The 21,426-nt window shown below is 43.8% G+C and overlaps 1 protein-coding gene and 1 long non-coding RNA gene across 5 annotated transcripts in view; one reads left to right on the top strand and one right to left on the bottom strand.

Moving 5' to 3' along the window:
- Positions 1 to 5,002: 5,002 nt before the first annotated feature.
- LOC135906102 (uncharacterized) overlaps positions 5,003 to 21,426 on the bottom strand; it is a 136,246-nt gene continuing 119,822 nt past the window's right edge. Inside the window, exons 5-6 of one of the 2 annotated variants that reach the window (XR_010565631.1) lie at positions 10,640 to 10,896; positions 5,003 to 5,226 (exon numbers count right to left, since the gene is read on the bottom strand). This is a non-coding gene — a long non-coding RNA (uncharacterized lncRNA). The remainder of the gene's footprint in view (positions 5,227 to 10,639; positions 10,897 to 21,426) is intronic. The other variant, XR_010565630.1, reaches the window with a different exon arrangement.
- LOC135906092 (uncharacterized abhydrolase domain-containing protein DDB_G0269086-like) overlaps positions 20,983 to 21,426 on the top strand; it is a 373,257-nt gene continuing 372,813 nt past the window's right edge. For 2 of the 3 annotated variants that reach the window (XM_065437262.2, XM_065437261.2), the window contains exon 1: positions 20,984 to 21,264. The gene's annotated coding sequence lies outside the window, so the exon portion shown is untranslated. Of the gene's footprint in view, positions 21,265 to 21,426 lie in introns of all 3 variants that reach the window. The other variant, XM_065437260.2, reaches the window with a different exon arrangement.

Below are 21,426 nucleotides of genomic sequence, written 5' to 3'. Positions count from 1 at the left end.
AAATTAAGCTCGAAAATTTTTTGTCAGTGCAAGTCAGACAAGGAGCTTATTGCAGTAAAGTTTTGCTGTATCAAAGATACACCGTATATGTTGAGAGGCACTTTGATTTGTGTATCACGCTCACGAACATGTTATGGCTACCAGGGCCTTTATTTCACAAGCATCGAACTTATTAAATAAGTACATGATCCTATAATTTTAGGCAAATAGAATGAATGAATTACCATGTACCAATATAAGAAGTGTAGGAAAGCATGTTTTCTTACCAGAGCACATTTTCTAATGTTTTGTATATTTATAAAGTGCAAATTATTTTTGTGCTGTATATGAATTTCTATATTGCTTGTTTGCTATAAAGAATACCATGCTTCTGATTTTTTTGCGTCTACACAATAGAATTATTAATTTTCTCTTCAAACATCCTTTTTTGAAGTGTTTTGCATATGTCTGCTTCACTGTAAGTTGCTGTAAAGATGGCATGGCTTTGTCAGGCATGGTATGCCTTTTGCCATGTCACCTAAGACAATTTCCAATGTAAGTTGTCTTAAATAAAATGTGAAAGAAAGAAAATTTCTCATATGCCAAAGAGAAAATGTAGCTCCAGGTTATTGCTGAGAGAGTGACAATTTTCCTTTTCACAGCTATCAGCTATATGCAGACAGCATGAAGATTTTTGTGAAACGCAGAGCATGCAACACCCCCACTTGGAATGTGACGTGCACCAAGAAATGAGAAAAGAGAAAGAAAGAGGATGTGAGCTCGTGATGTGAACACGTGGTATCTCAATCAGCTTTGGCATGAGAGAAGGCTGGAGGAATGTCACATGCAGGTGTAATGTAACAATGGTTGAAGCAATTAAACGGCGAGTCTCTAATTTTGAGCCAATGTAGACAGGGAAGGGTAGTTCCCTTTCCCACATCTTTTCGAAGCACTCACTTCCATCTCCACTATTGTTAAGCCCTGTTGATAAATTGTTGCGACAGAACGCTATCCCTAAACAGTGCTCTACAACTCTAGTGCAGAAAAAAATTTCTCACAGAACGTGGTGGGTGAGGAGCCTTTATGTACTCAGTAAAATCAAGTAGGAGCTCATGTGTCTCAGTTTTCTGAGTAAGTTACAAAATCTTTCATGGAAAGTTATGGTGTACTACATATACCTGTTTGGAGAATTTTATTCTATATGTGTGGGTATAAATGTTATAGCTCCTTTCTCCTCCTGTAGTTTCACCTTAATGCTGCTTTTAAAAATAAATGCTTTATTTTTCTTGAAGTACCCTGAGAAAGCACAGGAGCTAAAGGTATAGCAATACCTGACAGATGCTCTGTACCTATTATACAAGAAATAGAGCCCTTCAAGTACAAAGTGATAATTTTGCAGCATGAACATAGCAGATATTCTAGTAAATTAAAGAATCTATTGAATACACTATGTTATTCCATTAAGATATAGATGCGTTTCAGAGATAACTATGACCCAACATTACATGTAAATGCTTTATGATGGAATATGTTTTATTATTATTATTATTATTATTATTATTATTATTATGCACAACAGAGGCATGCTTACTGTCTATGTTTTGTTGGTCAGCATACAGGGGTCACATAAGTTTTGTCTATGCGCTTTTCTCTGTCCATGCCTAGCCGATGGCAATGGGCAATACACGAGAACTGGTGCTCAACTTTCGTCTAAATGTGATCAAAGCGGCCGATACAGAGCCTATAACGGCAATGCATACAATGCAACAAATTCACAGTAACATGTCATTATTCATTGGTCCGTGGCCGCTAAAGTGGCACCTAACTAAGCCCCGTTCCCTCACACGCTTTGTGCCGGGTTGCTTAATTCGCTCCCCTTGGCAGGAACCCTCCGTGTCAGACCTGGTCGTGAAGCATAGGTAAAAAACTACTACTGCAGAAGTCAAAGTGACATATTCTATAGTAATGCAGATTCAAAATTTAAAAAGAAGAAAAACCCATTGAACCTGCAGTACGAACTAGGTACCTCCCAATGACAAGTGCAGTGGTGTGACTGCTACACCCTGGAACACGCTTTTTTTTGTACATTTATCCATTGCATCTTGTCTACGACTATATGCGAGAACCGTGCAAGCACTAGCTAACACATCACGTATTAATGGCCTAGAAAGGATCTACAATTCACGATGTGCATTCCATGTGTTATTTGAACTACACATGCAAAACATGCATGTTGGACAAGTATTTGAGATAGAGCAATGATCGCAAATACACTTTGGCACTTGGCAGTGATTTTAACATCGACATCTTAAGCACGACTAGTGCGGCTGTTGAACTTGTCCATTTACTACAAGCAAACGCCTGCACATGTGCCATACACTTGCTAACACGTATTCAGTGTGACAAATTAACTTTACTTGACGTGTTCGTTACAAATTCAAACGAAGAAGTTCTAACTTCTGGTGTTATAGAAGCTGATCTTAGTGACCATTTACCTATTTACATGTTCTTCGATGACGAGCCATCTTGCATTAAACACAACCAAACTGTGTCATTGTGTTTTCGAAATATAAACAAATTCACGCTACATAAATTAAGCAACATCTGTATGAAGTGACACGGGAGAGTGTACATTATAAGTCAGATACAGATGTTGCATATGACGCATTTATCGCAATATATAAGAAAACATACAAGCACTGTTTCCTTTTCGTAACAAAAACACAAGCATGAAAAGCATGAACGCTATGGATAACAAAGCATTGCCTGAAGGCAATATGTTATAAAAATACACTGTATCAGTGTTTTTTTAAATCTAGAACCATAGAAGACCTCAAGGCATATAATGCATACCAAAACAAAGTCAATAGCCTGAAGTAAAATGCAAAAAGACTACCTGGGTAACCTATTCAGCACACAAATCATTAAAAAGAATTCACCGATGGTTAGGATGCTCTCCCTAATGCGAAATGTGAGCGCAGCCCTATTCGCGTTTTCATTTAGCGATATACTGAGGCAAAGAATTTGAGAAAGACAAGTAGTAGAGTCGGCGATCATTGAAAATGTGATCTACGAGTTCAGCACATCGGCTTGTACACATGACTCGCCGGATGTTCCAGTGTAGTCGCTAGTACAGCATGGCTTCCAGAAAGTACTACACAATTTGTGGCATACAATCAGACTGCAAAACAGTCGCAAACCACGACAAATGAAACAAGCGCGAACGAGATCAAACCAAGCTAACAAAACAAGCGCAAGCGAGAGTTGATGTGAGCAGACGATAGTACACAACAAGCTATCCGACAGACCACATCAACATCACCATCATTATCATTCTGTTTTATGCCCACTGCAGGACGAAGGCCTCTCCCTGCAATCTCCAATTACCCCTGTCCTGCGCCAACCGATTCCATGTAGCGCCCGCAAATTTCCTAATTTCATCGCTCCACCTAGTCTTTTGTGGTCCTCGATTGCGTTTTCTTTCTCTTGGTACCCATTCTGTAACCCTAATGGTCCATCAGTTAACTAACCCACGCATCACATGACCTGCCCAGCTCCATTTTTTTCCTCTTGATGTCAATTAGAATATCGTCTATGCCCGTTTGCTCTCTGATCCAAACCGCTTCCTGTCCCTTATCATTATGTTTAGCAATCTTCGTTCCATCACTCTTTGCGCGGTCCTTAACTTGATCTGAAGCTTCTTTGTCAGTCTCCAAGTCTTGCCCCATATGTCAGCACTGGTAAAATGCACTGATTGTACACCTTTCTTTTTAATGATAGTGGTAAGCTTCCAATCAGGAGCTGATAATGTCTGCCATATGCAATCCAACCAATTTTTATTCTATGAATTTCCTTCTCATGATCAGGGTTCCCTGCGATTAATTGACCTAGGTAAACATACTCCTTGACAGACTCTAGAGGCTGACTGGTGGTCTTGAACGCTTGTTCCCTTGGCCGGCTATTCATCATTATCTTTCTCTTGTGCATATTAATCTTCAACCCCACTCTCTCTGTTAAGTTCCCCAATCATTTGTTGTAATTCATCTGTACTGTTGCTGAATAGAACAATGTTATCAGCAAATTTAAGATTGCTGAGATATTCGCCGTCGATCCTTCCTCGTAAGCCTTCCCAGTTTAGTAGCTTGAATACTTCTCAAAGCACGCGGTGAATAGCATTGGAGAGAGTGTGTCTCCCTGTCTGACCCCTTTTTTATAGGTGCTTTCCTGCTTGTGTAGAATTAAGGTAGCTGTAGAACCTCTGTAGATATTTTCCAAGATATTTACGTGAGCATTCTGTACTCCTTGAACGTAATGCCGCTATGACTGCTAGTATCTCTACTGAATCAAATGCCTTTTCGTAATCTATGAAAGCCATACTGAGGGCCATAGGGTAATCGAGTTAGCCATTTGGGAGAGGGTGGCCGAATACTGCACCAGGGAGGCCAATTCCTGATCTGCTGAGAGAGTGCCTTGTTGAAGCTTTGTGGGCCTTTAGTATAGCCCTACTCGCTCTCGGTGTCTTTTGCCGGTGACAGGCATGACTCCAAGCCTGCAGAAGCTTTGCATTGGAGGAGGTGAATTTCAACCTCACCATCACAAAAAAAACAAAAAAAAACAAAAATACTTATAGCGAGATTCGAACTTCCGACTATGGCAACCAAGCATTCGCCATAGCTCAATCAGGTAATCCCACAAGTGGGGAGGCTACCTTATTGCCAACAATTACAGCCCCGAGGGCCCTACATGCCTAAAAACTTATTTGATTTCTCCGCGACAGAAGTATTTTCCTGATCGTGATGGGTACCTCCACATAGAACAATTTCTAAATGGTTCCGGCCTCATTGTTCTGGAATCGCACGTGCGCAGGTGACATGGCGTAGTATTTCTCAAAGGTTCCAACATTGTGGTTTCGGGGTCACCTGTACGCATGCGGCCATGAACGCGTCTTGGCAAACTTAGACAATAGTTAAATTTAGTGTGGAAAAAAAGAAAGAAAATGAAAGGAAATAAAAGACCACATACGAGTACGCATCGAGCTGTCAAGCTGGTCCGCATGACACCAGTTTCTCGCACGCCCGTCACTGAAGGGGCCACTCTCCTTGGTCTTCACCGTTTGCGGCTTGCGTCCTTCATCTCCTGCTTTGCGTTTGCTCTTTCATGTTTCGCTGTGCTCGTCCACTCGGTTATGCCACCGACACTCACCGCAGGAGCAGGCGCCTAAGAGCTGCGCTCCAAAACAGATATTCCCTGGAAATGTTTAAAAACCTTACTAAATTTGGAATTAACGAAGCAAACGGTAGATCATTTAACGTTAGATGGTCGATTACTATCTGGTCATGAATTAGCAAATTCTTTAAATACATTCCTTGTTGCAGCAAGTGACACTCCATACACCGCTCAGTGTCTTAAATACTTAGGAACAAGCGCATGTGAAAGTGCTTTCCTTACTCCCGCAGTTGTTCAAAAAGTTGAAAATGTCATTCACTCCTTCAACAATAGCAAAAGTAGTGACGCTGACAGCCTTCAAATACAACCAACAAATGTTGTTGCTAGTGTCATATTAGTTGTTTTAACATACATTATAAATCTTTTTTCTTCCATCTCTCCAAAACATTTTCAATTTGCAAAAGTATATTGTTTCCAAGTGTGAAGGTGGGAATAATTTGTCCAATTATAGATTCATTTCTATTCTTCCAGTCGTTTTGAAGTGCATTGAGAAGATGTATTCACATGTATAACTGTGTAAATAAGCACAATATTATGACGTCTCAGTTTGGCTTTGTCAAAGCAAAGTCTACAGATCTTAGCTTTTCTAAGAAAAAAAATATTATTTTAGATTCTTCTGAAGAAACAGGCTTACGCTATGGGCGTTTTTGTCGACTTCTAAAAAGCCTTTGATCAGCTTCATCACAAAACTTTGCTTCAAAAGTTTCGCCATTATGGCTTTCGTGGTAACTTCTCACACCTTATCAGGACATATTTAAGGCACAGGAAACAAGTTACAATAAATCATTGCTTATATCAGAGATTAAATATATTAGTGTTGGTGTCCCTCAGGGCAGTATACTTGGCCCTGTACTGTTATATATCCATGTCAACTATATAGTTCGCACTGACAACAGCACTTGATTTGTTATCTATGCAGATGACACGAGTACGCTTTTTTCTGAAAAATCTATTAATGAATTGGCATGAAAAGCAACATGCTTGATAGTCTATGGAACTGGAGTACCATTTCCTGGTTGATGATAAACACTTCAAAAACAAAAGCCAGTTTATTACGAACGAGAAATAAACTCGCGGTCTCACTACCACACTTAATCCTGCACAGCACTAAGTTGGACATTGTGCCATCTTTAAGGAGTCCAGGTGCAACATTTCACAAAAAGATGGTATGGGACATTCATATCAAAGATGATGTTACCAAACATTACAGAGCATTAGGTACGTTGACTAAGCTGCGTTTTTTTTCTTGCCTACAGAAATCAAAGTACTAATCTATAACACGCCCTATTTCAGTCACACCTCACATATGCACACTACGTGTGGGGCACCACCACCCACACAAATATAGCAAAATTACAGACTACAAACAAAAACCACTTGGCATGATCGCTAATGTCCCGCCTCATGCTCACACCACTCCTCTATTCAATTTATTGATGACAAAACCATTTACTCAACCTTATAACTATTTACTATTGCATCGATATGAAACAGAATACAGGAGCAGTGGCCCTTCTTTTGCCTTCCTCGCCAACTTGTCCCAGCAAGGAAAACGTTATCCCACGCGCAATAATGACTACTGCCATATTCCTCGATTCAGAAACCGATTACGGTCAACAAATGCTACGCTCTCAACTCCGTAAACTACTTAACAGCCAGCCTGAAACCAACAATATGCATACAGGTAACAGATCTAATGACACAAAATAAGTGTATCAATTTTGTTGTCTGAACGATACAGTTCTGTCACAAATATAATCACAAATATGTCATAAATAATCATAAACCATAAATACTTTTATTGTTTCACTTACATGTTGCTATGACATTTTTACCATGATAGTGTATTTGGTAAAGTATTGATACGTTATTGTATTAGTAGTATTGGTATTAGTAAAGTATTGGTATAGAATTGATAGCGTTGGTATGGTATTTTTGCTACGGTTTTCTTTTTTTCATTCTTTCTTTTCATCCTTTTTCTTTCATCATTCAACAGCCATATACTTGAGCCTGTTCGACATTTTATACATAGAAATATGTAATTATGTGTGTACTCTGTATGCATCATATACGTTACTGCGTATGCATTTAGAACAATATGTACTCGCCTGCCCAACTTGTAATGTTTATGCGGCACGGTTCTCTGCCACGCCGATTGTGGCTTTTTGATTGTGTACCCCAACATTTGATTGTCCAAATAAAGGTTTGATTTAAAAATACGCTGAACCCATTGTTTCAATGAAATTTCACTATGCTCAAACGATTGGTCACTTGAAGGATATGTATGATCCAACAGAGTTTCAGCTGGACTGGAAACCTCTTGATAAGTTGCCTGTCATTGCCACTTTTTTAATACACAAGACTATATGTAGTTTTTCGACGCCATAGAACCACAGTATTTATCCACAATCACGTAATGCAGATCGGCTAGAGATAAACGGAGCAAAGTGTGTCCTCTTCTGTAGTACCTAGGCGCAATCCCCAAATTTTAATCCAGTTGGCATTTGTGGCCACCTGACCAACCGACCGACCCGACCAACCGGCCCGACCGACCGACCAATCAACCGACCGACCGACCCATTAACCCACCCACCTACTGAATCTATCCATCCACCCATATATCTAGCCAACCTCTTACGCCGACTCATTACCCCAAGCTGTCTACCAAAATATGCGACTGTAGGTATATGCAGTCATTTCATCGCCATAATTCTAGCTTCGTCATCCAACTCTCCTCATGCCATCAATCGTCACGCCTTCTACACCGACTCAGTAGCTTAAGTTTTCTAATGCCATGGGGAATTAGGCATGTGTTTTCAACACGATGCCGCCATGATCATTGCATCGTCGTCATTTCAGCTTTGTCATCAGACTCACGTCATGCCGTCATTGCCATGCCATCATCGTCATACAGTTGCCACGTATTTTTTGTCATACCGTCATCAGGATGCCATCGTTGTCGATCCATCGTCGTCACTCCAGCTTCGCCAATCAAATCTCGTCATGCTGTCTTTGTGTTACAGTTGGCATCATGCCATCACCGCCATCCCACTGTCCTCATACTGTTGTGATGCCATTGTTGTCAATGCGTCGTCTTCATAAACTCTTCGTGATGCAATTGTTCTCATGCTGTCGTCAAGAGGCCATCATGGCCATACCATCATCATCACTATAACTTATTCGTCCAACTCACATCATGCCGTCGTCAACTCGTCATCATTGTCATATGCAATTCAGGAGAGCACGTTGTTGGGCGAGTCGGTAGTACATACTTAAAGAAGGGAATTGCGCTAAAAAAAAGACACGGACGAGTTGCGCCCGTCCATGTCCGTACTCGTCCGTGTCTTTTTTTAGCGCAATTCCCTTCTTTAAGTATGTACGACCGACTCACCCAACAATGTGCTCTCCTGAATTACGTTTCTTCTGCAGTGGGCCCTTTCTTTTGTGTTTCCCCGTCAATTGCGCCCGTCCATGTCCATACTCGTCTGTGTCTTTTTTTAGCGCAATTCCCTTCTTTAAGTTGTCATATGCCACCGTCTTCACACTGTAGTTTTACTATCGTCGTCACTTAAACACTTCAACTCATTGTCGTGATACCGTCGTTGTCATGCAGCCTTCATTGTTCCATCGACATAACTGCTTCTTTGTCATTCTGTCGTAATCAATCTGCCATCATTGAATCGTGATTATGCCTCTGTTGTCATACCATCGTTGTCATGCTATTATCGTTATCCTATCATCATTTCAGAATAGTCATCTCATTGCCAATGTCATTCCTTTTTCATCATCACTGCCCCGTAATACAGCCTCCGTTGTGCCATCATACCCATGGGCGACCTTGGCTAGCGAGTGCTATAGCAAAGTGGGCTCATGCCAGAGACAGTGTATGTCGCATCTCGCCAAAGCAACGGAAATCTCAAAATCACCACTAGAGATTTTAAATAAACGTGACATAAGAAATCAATGTGTCGCTACATTGTTTGAGTGGGAATCGTATTTCCATTGCCAGATGGGTGCATCGCGCAACTGATGCATGCCTACAAGGGTCAGCCAAATACGGCACATCTCTTGTGTGTCTGGACCCTTGACAACATGGAAATACACGCCAATGGCATGAGATTCATCAAATAATGCAAATGAGCCCTTTGTTGCCAAACGGACTCTATGCAATCATTATAATGCAATTTCTTTAGAAGCCAGAAATATTTGGGAAAGAAGAAGAAGAAGCCGGAGGGAGCGGATGCACATCACATTGGCTCCGTATTCCACGAATGTTTTTGTAGTGCAAATAGCCAAAAATCCACCCACTATTACACACCAACAGACTCAGCTCATTCCCAGAAACAAGTGGATACCGAAAACCAGGTGGGATTCCCATTTTTTAAGCCTCTACGACAATATTTTGGCCGGACCTCGTGGCAGGAGAACCGCGAGGCCACGCGCCGGAGCCGGCTTCCTTAACAATTGCCGATCATTTTCTCAATATTGGAGGTCACCATAGAGTGGCACGGCAGATCCCAGGAAGAAATAGATATAAGTAAGGGATGGAAGGAGGTCAGACACAGAAGATCAGACTGACAAACCTCCCAACATTGCGAGAGCACCTTGTCGCCGACGCTGCTCGACAAGTGCAACAATAACCCGTGGAAAGGCAGGCTAGAGCAAATACGCAAAGCAAGCAGAATGTCACATTTGCCAAGAAGGGATAACAAGATTGTGATTAGACCACGTGGAGGACTCAAAATATCGAAGCACGGTATAGTTCACCTTACAGCGGTGGTACAAGATGTGGCAGGCATCCCTCGAGGCGAAAGGGAGGAGGACATTGTCCGCGTCAACAATTATTAAAATATCCTGATCGTCAGTACATCACATCAAGAGCGTGCAAAGAAATATCAGGAAATAGCACGTATTAAGATTAAAGACACGTTTTACGAGACCAATGCTTACAAAACAGTGCTGACATGACAGCCAAAGGAGTCATCAGAGGAATCCCACTCGATGAGGGCCCAAGAGACATCACAGCAGCAGTGGTTATGAGCGAAAACCCAACGGTGATAGCAGCAAAGCGACTCAGTAATACTACCACAGTGATTGTGCTCTTTGAAGGACACAAAGTGCCCACATATGTCCGATACAAGGCAGCACTACTCCGTTGCTCCCTGTACAGGAAACAAGTGGATTTCTGTCCCCAATGCAACATACTTGGATTGGGGACATGTATGTCCCAACCCCGACAACAGGATTTGTGCAGGATGTGGAACACCAACCCAGATAAAGACCATAGGTGCCAACCTAAATGTCAGTTATGCAGCGAGGACCATCCAACTGCAGACAAAACGTGCAAAGCCAAATTCAAGGAGCCTTTCATTGTTAAACAGAGGCAATGGCACAGACTGCAACGAGAACGACAAGAAGAACATGAAGACACTACCTCAAGAGAAGACAGGGCAGAGTCTCATAGAAGGCCTGGCCTCCCAAACGCAAGGGAACGACGCTCCAGATCGAAGACAAGGTCTCTATCCACCACCAGATCCTTATCCCGGTCCGGCTCCAGGACACTGGGGACACGACCCGGATCGAGATCCAGGTCCAGACCTAGGCCATCCTCTTCAGCAAACCAGTCAACCACGGCGAGCTCGGCAGACATGGTCGATGGCATGCACTAGGGGGCTGGCGGGGAGACTGCGACTAATAACGAGATAAAGCAACCAAAACATGAGAATGCGCAGTTGAGGATTTTTTTAGCACGTATGAGCGATGAAATAAAAATTCCCAAGGAAGAAAAAGACCAAATAAATCAGGTAATTTCCACTTTACACGCGAGCATGAAGGAGCCATCTGAAATCCTGGACAATAAGACGGATGAAGGGGATGACCACCTCTACTCAAACGCAACGCCCAAGCCAGAAGTCATAAACAAGATAACACAGTGGTAGATGAAGCATTAGCCGATATTCAAAAGACCCTAGTAGAGATACAAAAGTCAAATGAAAAATGGAACGAAATGATGAACCGAATGTTTAAGGCAATAGCAGTAATTGTGAGTAAATAAGACATCCTAGAGGCAAACCAGCCACCATGTAATGGACTCCCCTTCACTGCATCAGAAGCACCACAATCCTTACCCACTTCACAACCACATAATTATATAAGATCAGCTTCTCTCACACCTCCCGTCTCCCTCCCATGGTCGCATCCAAAATGAGGCATGCTAAAAAACCGTTCAGGATATGGCAATTGAATTGCAGAACTTACGAAAACAAAAAGTCAGTTTTGCAGCAGTATTTAAAAGACAAGGATACACCGGACGTCATAATTCTGCAGGAAACACACCGGATTGCAAAGCTAGCATGATACAGATCTTTTGGCTATGCCGAAGGGGAGACCAGGGCATTAACCACGCTGGTAAAAAGAAACACAACTTACGTGCAACACAAAACAGGCATAACGCACATTGACAATATTCTATTGCAACTCATCCCTCAAAAGAAGACAGGACGTAGCTTATTTATTCTCAACATTTATAGCAGCCCCACACTACATAAACACAAATTCAAGAGCCTATTCCAGAAAACACTCAGACTTGCTGGAGAAAATCTAGTAGTTATAGGAGGAGATTTCGATGCCTCACACACCCCCACGTGGGGATATTTATATACCAGAGCAAAAGGAAGGGACTTATGGAACGACTCGCAAGAATTAGGCCTCACGCTCGTCACAGACCCCGCCACTCCAACCAGAGTAGGCACGGTGCTAAACAAGGCCACGACCACAGACCTAACCTTTACCAAGAATATTGAAAAGGCGACATGGCACGACGCACTGGAAGATTTGGGTAGCGATCACCGCATATCGGAGTTACATGTCAGAGAAGGGTCGAATAGACCCAAGGAACGACAGATCAAATTAGTAGACTGGGAACTATTTCGTAGAATGCGAGAGACGGCACGGCAACGATCAATCACAGACGTAGAACAATGGACTAATGGGCGCAGCGATGACATCAAAGCTGCTGTAAAAATGGCACTACCTGAACTTGGAGAAATGCAACAGCAGACTTCTCCACATGTGGGGAGCTAAGCAGTCGCTTCAGAATAGACTTAGCGGTCACAAGCATAACAGAAAGTTAAGAAAGCATATAGTGCTCCTCAACAAAAAATTAGAACATGCTAAGCAATTGACCAAACAACAATGGGGCGACATATGTAATTTCGTGGACGGATAATTAAGCACCGGCAAAACCTGGCACATGCTCAGGTTCCTGCTTGACCAGGAGAATAACAAGAAAAACCACATGCAAGCCATTAGTAAGTTAACACACGCATATGAGGGCACATGAGAGGAATTTCTCAATGAATTAGGGCAGAAATACTTAACACAGGTACCCCCTTGCAGCTATTCTAGCTACAACAGGAACACAAACACAAAGTTAGACGAGGAGCTCGCGGAGGCAGAAACCCGAGCGGCCCTACAAAAGTTAAACACCAGATCACCCCAGACCTGGACAGTATAACCAACAAGACTCTCAGGAACCTCGATGACGAATCGATCCCCAAACTAACAGAATACATAAACGAGTGTTGGGTAAAGGGAGAAGTGCCAGCTCAATGGAAGAAAGCAACAATAACGCTCATTCCAAAACCTGGTAAGAAGCTTGAGATTGACAACCTGAGACCAATCTTCCTAACAACCTGCGTCGGAAAATTAATGGAACATGTAATTTTAAACAGAGTAGATAACTTCTTAGAGGATAATAACATACACCCAGATACAATGATAGGATTTTGCAAAAACCTTTCGACACAAGATGCGATGCTTCAACTTAAGCATCAGATAATCGATTATAAAACGCATTCTACAAGGGCCATCTTGGGCCTCGATCTTAAAAAAGCTTTTGATAATGCCAACCATGCAACCATATTGGAAAACATCAAACGAATAGGACTAGGGCAACGGACGTATAACTACATCAAGAGCTTTCTATCAGATAGGAAAGCAATCATCTCCGTCGGAGGGCTCACATCGCCCGAGATCGACATGGGGGGGCTGATACGCCGCAAGGCGCTGTCATCTCCCTGATGCTGTTTTATCTTGTCTTGATGGGACTCCCCGAAAATTTAAATCACATAGAGTCCCTGAATCACACAATCTCAACTGAATCACTTGCTCAACTGTGCAGAGTACTGCTTTATAACAGTTATATTGTCAATCTCAGTACTTTTCATAAGTAGCCGTCATTTTGTTCTAACCTTTGCATTGTTGTATCTATGACCTTCTCTATAAACTTCTGTTTATAGAGGAAGTCGTGGTTGTATCTTAGTTACTTTAGAACACACAGGAAATGTCTTTGTTATGAATTTACCTTGCATTTGGTTGAATCTGAAAATTGCCCTCATAGTTTAAATATTTTAATTCTTTTTTATGCCCAACTGTTGTCTTTCCTATTTGTTTGTCTCTGCATCTTTTTCTTACCTTAATAATGTGTTCTGGCAGGCTACTTTGTGATGCACTCTTTGTAGCAGTGTTACAGCACATAGAATGCATTCGCTCTTGTCTTTCAAATTATGCTTTGTATGTGCTGTAACACTGCTAAGAAGAATATTTTACCTTGTTTTAAAGCGAAGCTGTACATGGTTAGCCAATTCGTCCGTCTGCCCGTCTGTCGCCTGAACACCGAGAACTCCTCCAGCGCAACCCCATGCGCATGCGCAAAAAAGAAAGGGGAGGAAGATAGACGCGCGAGTGGCTGCGCCAGTAGTGATGTCATTGCTCTCTGTCGCAGCCGAGTGCACGCGTAGCAGTTTCTCTCTGGCTTCGAGATGGATAAGCCACATGTCATGTGTACTCCTTAGGACCAGGCAGCTTACAATCAGCAACTTCACGTGCAGAACCGGGAATGAGCTCATCTCCGCCGTGCCGATGCTGCAGCCCAGGCACAACAGGCTCGTGCAGCTGAGCGCAAGCAGCAACTGCATACCAAGAATCCGGCAGCCTACCAAGCTGTCATTTAATGAACTGTCAGGATTAACCCAGTGATAAACACCAGGGCCGCACGTTCAAGCTTCGCTGATTAATCATGTGAACGAAGTGTTTGGACGGTGAATTTTTTAAATGCTTACATTCTATTGTAGTTGCCTTTGAGCAAATTTTGTGATTGATTGATTGATTGATTGTGGAGACAATTTTGCATGCACCATGTGTATGAAAAAGCTGGCACTTTAAAGGAAATACGCACATTGCACAACGTTTCTCAAGCTTCAGGTCATGACTCCTAAATGGGTCATGAGCCTTTTTCTAGGCACCTTTGAGGGTCCAACTATCACAATCACCAATGACGTCAGTGCCTCTTACCAACTTTTGACGTCAAGCTTTAAACTATCCATTTCCCTCTTCACACTCCTTCGTTGATCGGTATGAGATGACTAAATTTTGCTTGGGAGGTAGCCAAAGAAATGCTGTCACATTTAAAGTTCAGGCCTCAAGGGCTAAACTACATCCTTCTCGTTAAAATGCATGATTAAAGGGGGAGGTGGGGATCAGAGCTAACTTTTTTGCTCTTTGACCTAGAGCAACAAAATTTCGCAGCCACACTTGAAAGTGTCTTAAATAAAGAAATATGCAGTTTCATTACGATAACTTGACTAGTCTCCAAGTTACAAAAGGTTACATGTGTTCCACTTGTGGAAAACCTGCCACTTTAATGAAACATGCCAGGGAGCTGTGTGTAGTTTTAATCTTTGCTCAAAAGAGCACTACAGGGTACAACAGTTCCGGAACTTTCTAACCACTTTATTTTTTTTTTGTTTTAAACAGAACATCATGCTCACCTTCACTAACTGTACCAGAACTTGTCATTCACAAATTAGCATCCAGAAAAAAAGTAAGCCCTCAGCAAGATATTGAAAGCTGTCATATACCTTTAAGCACACTTTAGAGAATACATAAAAACAAACAGTATCAAAATTGGTCCAGGCATTCCCATGCTACTCTTTCCACAGACAATGCAGAATGCCCAAAACACACTTTTGAGAAAACGTCTCTCAAATTTTTTGGAGCAGTTCACATCTCTCAAAATTCGCCAGGATTGTATTTTTTGCTGTCTTTGCTTACAAGTGGTTCTTTGGGTATTTGCCGTTTGATTTAGTCCACACGATACAATTTTCTGGCTCGCTGACGGTCGACGCTCGATATGTGCTTAGTCGCGCAGTCCGAGGTGCCGATGCGCGAAATGCCTACTCGCGGGCTCGAGGAGTCGACACTTGATGTGCTTAGTCGCGCAGTTCTAGGTGCCAAAGCGCGAAGTACCTAGCAGCGCAGTCAGAGGTGCCGATGCACGAAATGCCTGGTCACGGGCTCGAGGAGTCGACACTTGATGTGCTTAGTCGTGCGGTCGGAAGCGCCGATGCACAAAATGCTTAGGCGTGGGTCCGAGATGTCCACGCGCTATGTGCTTGATCGCCAAGTCGGAGACTCCTATGCGCGAAATGTTTAACCGCGAGTCTGAAGATTGCGTGCGCGATGTGCCTGGTCACGAATTCCGAAACACCGATTGCTGAAAGGCTTAGCCACGTGTCCGAGCATTCTTCGCGCAAATCTTGGTCGCGATGTCCACGTCGCCAATGCTCGGTATGCTTAGCCGCGGTTCTGAGACGTCCACAAACGTAGGGATCGGCCATGCTACTGCAATGTCCGCGTAGCGCCCGTTTTGACACGTCGAGATTACGGTGAGCGGAGACTTCCAGACTCGCGAGGCGCACAGTCGAGCAGACGACGCAAGCGCCGGACCAATGGCGAACCGCGCTGGAGTCACGTGGCGGGCGCGGCCAATCGCAGACTCCGGCACAATCTTCAATCATTTGCTTTTTGTGCGCTTGTTTATGAAGGACGTAGCTGACGCCAACGTTTATCTATAAACGTTGGCTGAAGCGGCATATTTGAAGATGGAGAAATGCGCTTTCCAACGAGACCAAGATGGCGGCGTTCGGTTGCGCCGTTCCGGAGACAATAGAGACGTTTAGCTTGTACGTTAATCCGGTAAACGGGGGCGGTTTGGGCGGGTTACCGGATGGTCGGGGCGTAAACGTGAGCGGTGAAGCCGCCTGGTGTTGTAGAGCTCAACCAGACAAACGCATAGCTAAAACTGCAGTAACTCACCATATCCTGCTTCGCCACTCGTGCAAATTTTTGGCAGCGGCGTAATTGTGAACACGATTACGCCACTGTGGAATATTTACCCCAGCAGCTAAGCAGAATACAGTAATTAGCTCCGTGGTTTTGTGGTTGAGCTTTGCGCCACCAGCTGGCGCCACCGATCGGGCCGCTCACCTTTACGCCCCCGCTAAACCGGAAAACCGCCCGCGCTTTCCCGGATACCGAAAAAACGCTGTTCTTTCTTGATTTCAGCGAAATTTTTCGCCACCTTGGCTGATAAAACAAATTTTTTGGAGCACTTCTACGTGGTTTACAGTGACGCTATTTCGAAATCAGATAGAAAAGGAGTTACAGAAAATGAAAATGTGATTTTAAAAAAATCGATTTTCTTGGGCATTTCTCGCGATGCGAAAGCTGCGGGGGACCCCTTATCAATCCTTGTTAAAATATATTCAATATTTTTGGCAGCTCTCTCTGCGCTAGTTCATGTCTTTGAATAAATTAAAATGTAAATTTATCGATGTAATAGAAAAAGTATATCTTGAGAATGCTTATAAAGATGTCAGTCACGGTTATAGGTTTGTTACTACTAAAAGGAGTCATATCTACAAGAGTTTGAGGAACACTAGTAACGTATGTTGAACTTCCCAGGTTTTTCCATTTTATTATTTTCTTATTTTTTAGTGCTCGAATTCACGCCAATATAAATGTTTTCGTCTGCTTTTATTTTTCCTCTACACTTTGTCTCATTTTACTTGCTACGTCTTTTCACTTCCAGGATAACTCCGTAGCTGACATTATAGAGGGCCTCCCAGCTAACTTTAGGCAGAGTTTTAAAGATATGCCGATGCACTCTAAGACGACACAAGCAAAGGCATGTTGCTGACTATTGTATGGAGTAAGTCACACTATTTTTTTGTATTCTGCTTAAGTGCATAATTATGAAGATTTGTGAATTATGAAGAATTATGAACCAACTTCGGAAGCAACGAAGTTAGGCCAAACATTCCAATTAAAAAGTTACACAGCGCTTTGCAAAACGTCTGATTAGACAGTTTTTTAGCTTTCTATCTATTAGGCATTAGTATTTTTCCGCTTACTGCAGATGCCCGCGAAATACAAGAAAGAATACCACGTGGCATGTCCGCTTGCGCGCCATGATTTCAGCGCTCCCAAACGCTCCGCATACAAACGAACATAACTACGCGGGTGGCATTTTTACAATTGCTAGTAGGTACAGCGGGGCGTGGCGTTTCCTGCGGCTCTCGACGTTACTGCGCATGCGCCAGTAAGAGCGGATGCAAGAGAAAAGCTGTGTGCCTTTGCTAGTTGAATACGTTACTCGTGATCTGCCTAGGCACTACGGAGGTTTTTTAGCGCGTGTTGTATGCGTTTGTCCCCTAGACATGCCGGCATTGCGGAGTGCGATCGAGTTTGCTTACGCTCCGCCGCTGGCTGCCCACGCAGTGAGACAGTGGGCACGGACGCCCCATTTGGTGATCGCTGTGTCTGAAGGGGCAAGGTTCTGACTAGTGTTGTATAAGTTGTGGGTCTCTTTTTTTCGTCGCGACGATAGATAGCGTTTTTTTTTTTTTTGCAAGCACTGCTCCAGGAGGGCCCATGTAACCGCCAAACGAAGGCCTCGCGAGAGAACCTGAGGTTATAACAAAGCCGGCGGCGCAGGATATCCAGGGCACTCAAGGTGCAGCGGGAGTATCAAAGCTGGAAGCAGGGCGGCCCGTGGGTTGGGGCCGCGGAGGCCGAAGCGGAGGCCCCAACCCACGGACCAGTTCAGGTTCTAGCTTTGGTGTCCCCGTTGCCGCTTTCATGTCCTGGAGGCGCCCCCAATGATGCGAAATAATGACACGTTGTTTCAATGAGTAAAAAACACGATTGAATAAATTACGTCCAGTCTCCAACTTGAGACGCTAAGTTCAGCACTACCACGCCCCGCGACTTCTGCCGGCACTCCTAGGGACAAACGCATACAACACGCGCTAAGGAACTCCTCCGTAGTGCCTAAAGCCCTTCCGTACCTGCCCTCTTCCTCCACACTCCTCTCCCATTCACCCTCTTAACTTCCGGCGTCAAGCGGAGCTTACGTAGCTGCAGCTTCCTGTTCCGAGTGGAAGTGACGCTATGTTTTTTGGCGTTGTTTACTTTCGCGTCGATGGAGAAGCTTTAATTGCACCAGCTGCGGTTTAAACTGTGAATGCGATTCCATCCAAGAACCATCGACTATTGCACCCAGCAATCTGCTCGTGTTCGTTGGTTCGCGTCAACCTGCTACGGGTTAATTGTGCCACGATGGACAACGCACAGTGGAATGTATATTGCCTGGGCGCTTGGAGACCACTGCTGTTTTTCGTGCATTTGGAAAACAGCGACCGCGAACTACTACTTCAGCGGAATACAACAGCTTGCCCCCTTTGCATTCTTCTTATGGTGACTGCCACAGCATTGCTAAGCACGCGCGGGCGTCTCACCATCGTTAACAGCAGTCAAAGCGGAAATTCCCGCAGGGTAACTCCAGGAAGCGGAAACGCCGGAACCGGAAATTTTTAAACCGGAAATGTCAGCACCGGATTTGGTGTGAGGGGAAAAGGCGGCGCAGAACAAAGGTTGTCGCTACTTAAGAAAGCGGCGGTGGCGTGTGGATGGAGGGGCTTTAGTAGTGCCTAGGCAGAGTCATATATTTAAGGAGCAAAAGTCCCTACAGTTCCGCTCTCACAACCGCCGTCTCCGACGTCTCCGCAAGTGCCACGCCCCCCATCTAGTAACGTTGGCTGCTAGATGCTAATCGCCTGCTAATCGCTATCGTGAACCGCCGCGAGGGAAGCACATCGGTGGCGTTAATCGCACAGTCAACGCCTGCGTCACTGCCCTGTGGCCTTGTAAGCTGCAGCACACCCTGCTAGATGCTATGTTCCTTTGCACGAGAAATGTTCGGGAGCGCTGCAATCACAACGCGCAAGCGGGCATGTCACGTGATATTTTTTATTTTTTTTATTTCTTGGGCATCTGCAGTAAGCGGAATAACACTAATACCTAGTAGACGGAAAGTTAGGAACCGTTTAATCGGACGTTTTGCAAAGCGCTCAACTTTCTAATTGGGTCTTTTGCCTAACTTCGTTGCTTCAGAAGTTGGTTAATTAATTTTGACTAATTATCTAATTAAGCAGAATACAAAATATAGTGTGACTTACTCGCGTCGCCTTAGAGTGCATCGGCATATCTTTAAAATCTGACTAAAGTTATCTGGAACACCCGGTATACATTGCATATGATGTAATTAAGGCATAAGAATCCTTTAAGCTTTCTTTTCGTTTTCTTGTTTTGCAGACTCTGGCATTGCGAAGGTGGCTATGCATACTACATGGCAGAAATGTGATTTCTTTGACAGTGCGTTCAATGCATACACTGACCGCAATATATCGAACAAGTCACTCTTCTTTTTTTCAACACATCTAAGAAAGCTTAAAAGCGCATGGTGCAAATACAACGTATTTGAATGACCCATGAGGTCATTGCTATCGGCCTGACGAATATGGTAAAAAATGGGAAAAAAATAAAATAAATGAATAAATAAAGACACTGCTCCAAAGCAATACGACGAGTTTGTGGTGGGAATAATCTATCAAAGCGATAGGAGCCCCGTTATGGTGGCTAGAATAGCCCCGTGTCGCAGAAAGTCCGCCGTCGGCGTCGATGTAACTATGTGAAAAATCATTCCACATCCCGATCCGCGCGCAGTGCCTCCGCGTGGCGCATAGGCATTACTGGGTTAACTGAATTTCTCAGAGTAAAACACGTCAGAAAATTCGTAAAGGACGACTTACGCACAACCTACAGGCATGACAGCGTCGGATTGTGATTTGAATATACGAGAAAACATAATTATATTACGCGGAAACTCAAACAAAAACGAGAAGAAAAAAACTAAATTTGGCCTTCGTACATAGCGTTCGCAGCCAATGCTTCTCAAGCGTCCTCCACATTTTTCTACCTCAGCGGTAAGCTTGAACGCCAATCCTTGTCACCGTGGCTCAAAAACACGCAGGTGGCGTCGGCCGAGGTGTCAATACAAAAATTCACGATGGAAAAGAAACACCTTAACCACCACGCGTGGGCGCGCCGCTCACATACGCACATCTGACGGACGCGCGCTCGAACAAGAAGCGATGTCAAACAAACGGCGGATGCAGCAAAAAACCTCAAAGCCCTGTGAAAGCAAAGTCACAAGCTTAAAATATCTACGCTTCAACACACACACACACACACACACACACACACACACACACACACACACACACACACGCACGCACACACACACACACACACACACACACACACACACACACACACACACACAACCTTAAGACTAACAGATTTACGCGCCATCTATGTGTAAAAAAAGTAGTTAATTTCAAGCATTACGACGGGGGAATAAAGTTAACTAAGCTTTATTGGTTTACGAAAGGTAACGCAGCTAGATGTAAGTGAAAAATATTAAATTAGGTGTTGCACGACTTTTTGAATTGCGACGCATGGACGATGCCTCACAATTTCAAACAGCTCTGCGGCGAAAGCTGTCCATTGCCTGGAGCGAAGCGGGTGTTCGTACGGCGGAGAGTGAGTGTGCGGCTCGCTTGTGGAGCGTCGGCGTTGTGGAAGCTGTGAAGTTGCCGGCGCGGCTGTTCAAGGTGGTCTTTTCGAACGGGCGATTTCCTTTCACGTGTGTTTGTGGCTGTGGCTGCTCCGCTTCGGCTTCTAGCTAGGCAAGCTAGTTTTCTCCCACTCGAAGACAAGTGCAGCTGTGCTGTGGTGTGTACAACTTGACTGTGGAGCCACACGCAACGCATTCCGACAAGTAACCGAACGGTCCTGCGTGGACTAAAAAAAAAAGTGAGTGCTACCCTATTTAGTTTCTACAAGTTATGAACAACGTACAGTGTGTGACGGTGTAGCGTGTAGTGTGGTAAATATCGCTTCAATCTTGTCATGCGAACACGGTTCCATGATACTTTACAGTGCACGACAAAGTTTCTACGCTCGCGCGTATAGCTG

Source organism: Dermacentor albipictus, chromosome 9 (genome assembly GCF_038994185.2).
Source record: "Dermacentor albipictus isolate Rhodes 1998 colony chromosome 9, USDA_Dalb.pri_finalv2, whole genome shotgun sequence".
Lineage (NCBI taxonomy): Eukaryota > Metazoa > Arthropoda > Arachnida > Ixodida > Ixodidae > Dermacentor > Dermacentor albipictus.
Note: the sequence above shows the minus strand (reverse complement) of the source record. Positions and strands in the feature narration are given on the sequence as shown.